Source organism: Lotus japonicus, chromosome 4 (assembly GCF_012489685.1).
Source record: "Lotus japonicus ecotype B-129 chromosome 4, LjGifu_v1.2".
Lineage (NCBI taxonomy): Eukaryota > Viridiplantae > Streptophyta > Magnoliopsida > Fabales > Fabaceae > Lotus > Lotus japonicus.
In genome coordinates, this window is record NC_080044.1 from 34099736 (window position 1) to 34108769 (window position 9034).

Here is a 9034-nt window from a genome sequence, read left to right on the forward strand (position 1 = left end):
AACATATACAAAGGTACAGCCTCTGCTGCACTATCCCGTCACGCGCACACGCAGTGACTCCAAGGTAGCGTGCTCGTAAGCGAATATATACAGACCAGAACTGTAAGTGAGAAAATTATAATTACAAACCACTAGGAGAAAGTCGGCCTCAAAATGGCCTAAGCAAAGACCCCTATTGTCCGACTGACTCACTGTGATCCCTCCGTAAGAGAACCACACAAAAAGCCATGCATCGGAAACCTACCCTGTCCCAAAAGAAAAACGAATCAGAGCTATTACAGTAACAACCAACTCCAAAAGACTCTAACCACCCATACCCCACACTACTATCATCGACCCTCCCTCGATCAAGCATGAAGTCCGGGTCCTCGTCGAAAGCTTCAGTAATAGTCGTTCCGCTCCGGGTCTTTCCCGCACAACGAATCATCACGAACCGGCTGACAGACGCCTGGCAGCAGGCCGACCGCCCAAACACAAACATACAAACAAAGCCAAGGCGCTAGGGTCAACTTACAGAATACAATAGATATACAATCAACTTGTGATAAAGGGAATATATACATATGTTGTATATATATACATATAAGTTATGTATTGCCTACTCTAGGGTATATACATAGCATGTTCTCGAATCTCCTACACAGTTCAATCATTAATACCTAACGATGTTCATCAACATCAAATCATCATAATCTCAACATATGAAGTTAGGTGATAAGGTTAGTCAAACAATGTATCGTCCTCCCAACACACACGTATCCAACTAAACCAATGTTCCCTGTCGTTGCCCTAGGGTAAACGACGATGAAATCTCACGCTTCCATGAAGTCTCACGCTTCAATGGGGTCTTACGCTTTCACGAAGTCTCACGCTTAAGTGAAATCTCACACATTCACGAAGTCTCACGCTTCAGTGAAGTTTCGCGCCTTCACGAAGTCTCACGCTTCAGTGAAGTTGCACGCCTCCGCAAAGTCTCCCGCTTCAGCAAAGGTTCCCGTCTCCACGAGGTCTCCCGCCTCAGTGAAGTTTCTGCTTTCACGAAGTCTCACGCCTCAGTGAAGCTTACTCACTTTCACGAAGTCTCACGCTTCAGTGAAGTTCCATGCTTTCACGAAGTCTCACGCCTCAGTGAAGCTCCGAAGGTATATACTGTACCCGAAGGTATATAGATATACTGTACCCGAAGGTATATAGATATACTGTACCCGAAGGTATATAGATATACTGTACCCGAAGGTATATGTCGATTCGGCGACAAAAGACAATTAATTATGAAAGGAGTGGGATCACCCTTGATGACTTCTTGAGTCATCTGACTCATCAAATCTCGATGGTCAAAAACTGCTCCGACCCAACCTCAAAACAACCCAAGAGTTAGTGTCGGTCAATACAACACAACTCCACCAACAAGAATACACGAGGGTCTAGTGTCGGTCAATACAACACAGCCCAAACAAAACCCAGAGTCTGTGCCGGTCAATACAGCACGACTCGAACAACACTCCCAAGAGTACTAGAGTACTCGGTGACTTTCAATCATCACCATAGCTCACCTTAGTGGCTTTCCCCAATTCCAAAACTCTCCAAACCCACAACAAAAGCCGACTTTTCCCCGTCTTTCGTAAATATTTTCCCCTTTAGTTCTCCTATGATTATTCGTTTAGTAAAAACGTTTCGAATTGAATTAGTCAAGTTATGAGTTTACTTCTCAAAGTCTAAGTCTCCCAGAGCCTCTAGTTTTCGAAATTCTAATCATTCTAAGTTTTCCAAAAACCCTCCAAAGGAAGTTTCCCGGGGAAAGTCTAAGTATTCAAACGAATCCCAACAAATGGCTAAGCCTCAAACCCCTCGTTTGGACTTGCCTAGGGTTGTTCATCCAACCCGAAATGTCAAAGATCACCAGATCAATGAATCTCCACTCCGAAGTCGCGTCAAAACGCTCAATCCAACACAACATCAACATCATAAGTTATGAAAACATTCATAACAATAAACCATCATCATAATCAATATCATAGCAAAGCATAAGTCGAATTTATCGACGCCTATTATGAAATCATAGCTAATATATATGTAAGTTGCCCTAACCTCGAGCTGTTCCAGCTTCGCAAACAAAGTTCTCCTCAAACAATTGCTCTGAGTCTTCCAAAGTTCCCTCAACTGAACCTCGGAGAAAAACAAAGCAGAATCCAAACAAAATCGATTAGTTCGATCGCAAAACAATACATAAACGATAGACAAAGCATTAAAGCTTCAGAATAGGACAATCAGGTACGAAAAGACAAGTTTTCGAAACCGAAAAACTCCCCCCTAAAGGAAATAGTCCACGGCCTCAAAGGAAAAAGGGCTTCGGCTCTTTTTCTTTGATCAAATCAATTCACAAGGTAGTTTTAGGGTAAAACTAAGGCAAAGAAACTGTCAGAACAATTTTCGGACAATCGGGCCGAAATACGACTACGCAGGGGCATTTTGGTCCAAAATAAAGGCTCAAAACTTCAAAGTTATCCGTTCTGAAAACAGATTTGACAGCAACGATCCTCATGACATCCGTGACAACAAATCCTAAAGGCACGAAGTCAGATTATAGCTTTACGACAATAAAGTTTCGAAATGTGAGACAAAAAGAGTTTTGAGTCAATTTTTCAGATCCTGGACAACTGAATCGCAATCAGAGTTTACTGACAGAGGTTTTAGACTCAGGGGAACATAAGAAACATAACCCAAGCGAGAAATCAGAGAAATCGGACAATTTTAGAAAAAGCTCAAAACTTAGAGCACAGAAACGACTTCAGAAACGCAACAGAAACAACAATCAGAGGTAGGAATCGTGTTAGTTACCTTGATACCTAGAAGTAGGGACGAACTGCACGAAGATTGGTCAAGTTTTCGCGAAAATCTCCTCCCCCCTTGCTCTCCACGAATTTGGGCCTCCAATGGTGAAAATGAGAGGATTTTTGCTTTTTCGCGCTATTTATAGGCGGGTGAAATCGCGGGAAAATGAAAATTTCGCGATTCCGATTTTTGCAGCACGATCACCGAGAAATTCTAAGAGAGATTCTGGCGTCAGAAATCCAGAACTCAAAACAAATATCTATGATATGGGAAAACGATATCGAAAATCTCAAAAGCGGTGTAAGTTAAATCTGTCCCGAAAAACTACTTTTTGCTGTGATCGCCGGACGACAAAACTTCCTTCTGAAGAAAGATTGGAAACGTCGAAACAAATCTGGCAAACGGAATCTTCGTTAGAAGTCCCGAATAGAAAAAGTCTTCATCCATTGCTCGAAAATAGGGTTTCGAAGCAAAGAAATTAGCGTCGGCGGACATCCGAAAAGTGAAACCTATCGTGCGTACAGTCCAGAGTTCCGAAATGAAACGCTGGTCGATGGAAAAATAAAGAGAAACTTTAAATTTTCCGAGAGTTCGAAATCTCACTCAAAACGTTGCTTTAAGAGCGAAATAGCCTATTCTGGACACGCTCGCCATAAGGCAGGTGTGCAGACGACTCGCACTAGCTCCGAAAGAAACAACGCCACATTCCTCGAGCAATTCCTGAACTTTCTTTTTCATTAATCTTTCTCAAATATCAAACTCCTGTCACACTTACACTGATTCCACGCGTGAGTCGGAAATTAACTTGTTCCGAAAATCCGGGTCTTACACTTGTCTTCTAACTCCCATGTAGCTTCAACCGTGTCGTTGTTCCATATTACCTTCACTAAAACAATCTGCTTTCTCTCAGCTGTTTCACTCTTTTGTCCCCAATGCTGAATGTCGGTGCCTCAAAAGTCAAATCATCTTTCAGCTCAATGTTGTCTGGCTCGATTACATGTGTCAGGTCTGGAATGTATTTCCTCAACTGCGACACGTGAAAAACATCATGAATGTTGGAAAGAAACGGTGGTAGCGCGATCTGATACGCAACTGGCCCAACACGGCGAGTGATCTGGTAAGGTCTAATGAATTTTGGTGTGAGCTTCCTCGACTTAATAGCCCAGCCAACTCCGGTAGTCTGAGTAACTCGTAAAAACACATGGTCGCCCTCTTCAAACTCTAGGGTCCTGCGCCGCTGATCGGCATAACTCTTCTGTCTGCTCTGCGAAGCTTTCATCTTTTCTCTGATTTGTTTAACCTTCTCAGTCGTCTGTTGTAGAAGTTCCGGTCCAATTAAAAAACTCTCCCCATCTTGATATCAACACAAAGGTGTCCTACACTTTCGACCATACAAAGCCTCATACGGTGCCATACCGATGCTCGCATGAAAACTGTTGTAGGTGAATTCGATCAATGGCAGAAGATCATCCCAGCTTCCTTTGTTGTCCAACACACAAGCACGTAGTAGATCCTCTAACAACTGAATAGTTCTCTCTGTCTGCCCGTCAGTTTGTGGATGATACGCCGAACTCAATCTCAGTTTGGTTCCTAACGCCTCATGAAGAGCTTCCCAAAAGTGCGAAGTAAACTTCGGATCTCGGTCAGAAACAATACTCGTCGGCACTCCGTGTAGTCGAACAATCTCGGCCACATAAATCTCAGCCAACTTCTCCACGTTATAGGTAGTTCTCACTGGTATAAAATGTGCAGACTTGGTCAAACGGTCCACAATTACCCAAATCGAATCATACCTCTTCTGTGTCCTTGGCAAAGCCACCACGAAATCCATGGAGATACTATCCCATTTCCATTTTGGCACGTCTAGACTCTGTAGCATACCAGCAGGCCTCTGATGCTCTACCTTCGCCTTCTGACAAGTCAAACATGCAGCTACATACTCGGCCACTTGTTTCTTCATTCCCGGCCACCAGAAATTCAGTTTTGAGTCTTGATACATCTTTGTCATTCCAGGATGAATGCTCCACTTGCTCTTGTGTCCTTCATCCATGATTAGCCTTCTTAATTCTGGGTTGTTGGGTACACATACTCTGTCTTTGCATCGTAGGATGTTGTCAGCTCCTACCCTGAACTCCGGGTCTTTCCCTTGAGTCACCAAGTTTATCTTCTCTAGCAGAAACACATCTTGCAATTGTTGCTCTCTAATCTCTTCCATCAGTCCACTGGCGATTCTGATCATGCCGAACTTCTGCATTCCCTCAGACGGTGTCACACCCAAACTCATATCTCGAAATTGTTCCAGCAACTCCAGCTCTTTAACCATCATTGACGAGACATGCATCTTCCTACTCAAAGCATCAGCAACTACATTTTCCTTCCCAGGGTGATATTGCAACGTAAACTTTTAGTCCTTGATGAACTCCATCCATCGTCGTTGTCTCATGTTCAGCTCCTTCTGATCAAACAAGTATTTTAGACTCTTGTGATCGCTAAATATCGTGAAAGTACAAACATAGAGGTAATGCCTCCAGATTTTAAGCGAAAACACAATAGCAGTTAACTCCAAATCGTGCGTCAGGTAGTTCTTCTCATGAGTCTTCAGCTGTCTCGAAGCATAAGTCACCACTTTCCGATGTTGCATCAGTACACATCCCAAGCCGTGATGTGAAGCATCACAGTAGACTTCATAAGGTTCCTCCGGTTGTGGCAAAATAAGCACAGGTGACGTCGTCAAACGTTCCTTCATGGTCTGAAAACTTGTTTCACACGCTTCTGTCCATGCAAAAGGTTGATCCTTCCTCGTAAGTTGAGTCAAGGGTCCAACAATCTTGGCAAAACCCTCAATGAAACGTCTATAATATCCAGCTAAGCCCACAAAACTTCTGATTTCTGTCACTGTCTTCGGTTGTTCCCAAGCTAAAACAGTCTCCACCTTCGCTGGATCCACAACTATGCCTTCCTTTGAGATAACATGACCTAAGAATTTGACTTCCTCAAGCCAAAACTCACACTTGGAAGGGTTCGCATACATCTTTTTCTCCCGCAACACTTGTAAAACTTGACGCAGATGTCCCTCATGTTCCTTAGCGTCCTTCGAATAGATCAGAATGTCGTCGATAAACACCACCACAAACCGATCCAAGAACTCATGAAAAGTACGGTTCATGTAGTCCATGATAACAGCAGGTGCATTCGTCACTCCAAACGACATCACTAGGTACTCGTAGTGTCCGTAGCGAGTCCTGAAAGCAATCTTCGGTATATCCTCAGTCTTCACTCTGATTTGATGATAGCCCGACTTCAAATCTATTTGGAGAATACGGCAGCCCCTCGAAGTTGATCCATCAGATCATCTATCCTTGGCATCGGGTATCTGTTCTTGACCGTCGCCTTGTTGAGCTGTCGATAGTCCACACACAATCTAGACTTTACGTCTTTCTTCTTGACCAAAAGCACTAGCGCTCCCCACGGTGAAACACTTGGTCGAATAAATCCTTTTGCCGAAAGATCCTCTAACTAAGACTTCAACTCCACTAGCTCTGCAGGTGCCATACGGTAAGGTGAGATCGAAATCGGTCCGGTTCCGGGTACAATGACAATCAAAAACTCCACGTCGCGTACTGGCGGTAGTCCAGGTACATCTCCAGGAAAAATATCAGCGAAATCTCGAACCACTGAATACCATGCACATCTGAGTCTCTCCTACTCTCTAGATTATGACGTCTCCGATTCGAAACTAAACGCCCTAATATCATGTGTATAGTATCCATAAGGTATTTCCCTAAGATCCTAGCTTCCTAATCGATACATCGGTAAAACACCTTCCTAGCTCAGCGTGCTATTCTAGACCTCGTATAACTTCTATAGTTAAATCACGAGCAACTTTGAATAAGATCCTAGTAGGGATAATAATCATAAGGTCAAAGTTTAAGTAGTAAACGCAAACAATTAGAGCGAAAATCGCTCTGCAGACAATCAAGTTTTTACTCTTTGCAGAGTCACACAGCCTAGCACAGAAGACCTATTCCCCAAAGACTCCCAAAAGACTCGACTAAGCTCTGATACCACAATGTAACACCCCGATTTCCAAGTGTCACTTAAGTAACTTAAAAATAAACTTTAAGCGGAAAACATGTATTTTTTTTTTTCGTTTGTTTCTTTTGTTGAAATGAAAATGTTATAAAGATAAAGACATAATCCCACAATTTAAACCTAACCGATGTACATCATATAAACAGGTACAGCCTCAGCTGCACTCCAACGTCACGCGCTCTCGCAAAGACTCCAAAGTAGTGTGCCCACAGGCAAATATTTACAGATCCAGAAACGTGAGTGACAAAGTTATAAATACAATCCTCCAGAAGAAAGTCGGCCCTCAAAATGGCCTAAGAAAAGACCCCTACAGTCCGACTAACTCTCTGTTATCCCTCAGCAAGAGAACCACACAAAAAGCTATGCGTCGGGAACCTACCCTGTCCCAAAAAAAAAACGAATCAGAGCTCTACACAAAATATGACTCCTGCCTAAACCTACCCTCCAGTACCGCTCAAAGCTCCTCCTCCTCCTCCTCGTCGCTTCCGACGTAGTAGTCGACATCAGTGTCAGAATCAGAGTCCACCGTGATCATCTCAGTGTCCAAGTCCACGACCTCCCTCCTGACTGTCCTGCGTACAACCCTATTCGAACCCACTTCAACATCTACCTCCTCAGGAAGGACATCCTCCTCCACCACACGAACCAGGGGTTCCAAGCGGTAGCCGCGTGATGGAGTAAACGGAAAACGACAAGAGGCAGACGGAACAACAGGCTCCCTCTTCGGCTCCACAAGCCTCGAGGATGACGCAACGTCGGTAGGATCGACAACAGTAGCAGGAAGTGGCGGGACAGGTGCCTCAGAATCAGCCTCGATCTCAGATGGATCCTCGTCGTCGGATGAAGATGAAGGTGGTGAAGGTGGTCTCCGGCCAGTGCCCGGTCCACATCGCACTGAAGGTGGTAAGTTGAAGTTCAGCTCCATGCGTCGTAGAACTCCTCTCGTCAGACGTCCACGCTCATCAGTCTGGTCCTCCATGACCCTTCCCCGATACGTCGCCCGATGATCCACAGGATCGATCACGCAAGCGGTGGGGGCATGTCGGTCAACCAGCTCAAACCTGATCCCCCCCGAGGGAGAGACCATCGAAAACCAATCAGCCATCGACATCTGGCAGCAGGCCGATCGCCCAAACACAAACATGAAACCAAAGCAAAGGCGCTAGGGTCAACTCACGAAATAGAGTAAATATACAAACAACATGTGATTGGGGTATAGATATATATATGTTTATATATATTCCTAGCATGTTATCGGCTCTAACAATAATTCAATAGACAATAGCACACAATTCCAGTCAGGGTGCATGTATGTTTGCAATGTGTTTCAAATGATCCGGATAAGTCAATTGGGATGGGCACCATCGAGTCAGTCCTAACACCGGCCTAGTGTTTAACCATTTCCGCTCGGGTGTCACTTACTAACCCATGCATAGTCGGATCAATTCTAACCCCTCCTGGTTGAACCATTTTGCCCGCTATGCCGAAGATACACTCTTGGTGTTCTTCGATGAAGGCCAATATTTTGACTGTCTCAAACCTTCGTGAAGCCGACTGAAGCCGTCTCAACTTCACCGAAGCCCGATCCTCCGATCGTCTCAAGCCCCGAATGTATGCATGATGCAATATGGTTAGCCAAACATGGTATCGTCATCACCATATAATGTTTAGCTACGACTCTTAATTCAATAATACCCGAAGGTCAAAGTCGACTCTATGACTGGGCTGTAAATAGCCGGAGTACGCATCGTACTCAGTGACATATCTCTGGTCACTATGGTTCATCCTCGTGACGACCATCAAATCTCAGCAGCTCCAAAACTTGTCGACATTTCCCCTTCTTTCGCAATCATTTCTCCACTTAAGTTCCCTATGGTTTTATTTGTTTAATAAAATTATTTAAAGTTGGATTATTCAAGTTATGAGTTTCATTCTTGAAAACTAAGTTCCCTAAGATCTCTAGTTCCAAATTCTAATCATTCCAAGTTTGCCAAAATCCCGCCAAATGTAATCCCCCGGGGAAAGCCTAAGTGTTCCAATAGGCTTAATCTCAAACCTCGGGTTTGGACTTGCCTAGGGTTGTTCATTCAACCCGAAATAATACAAGTAG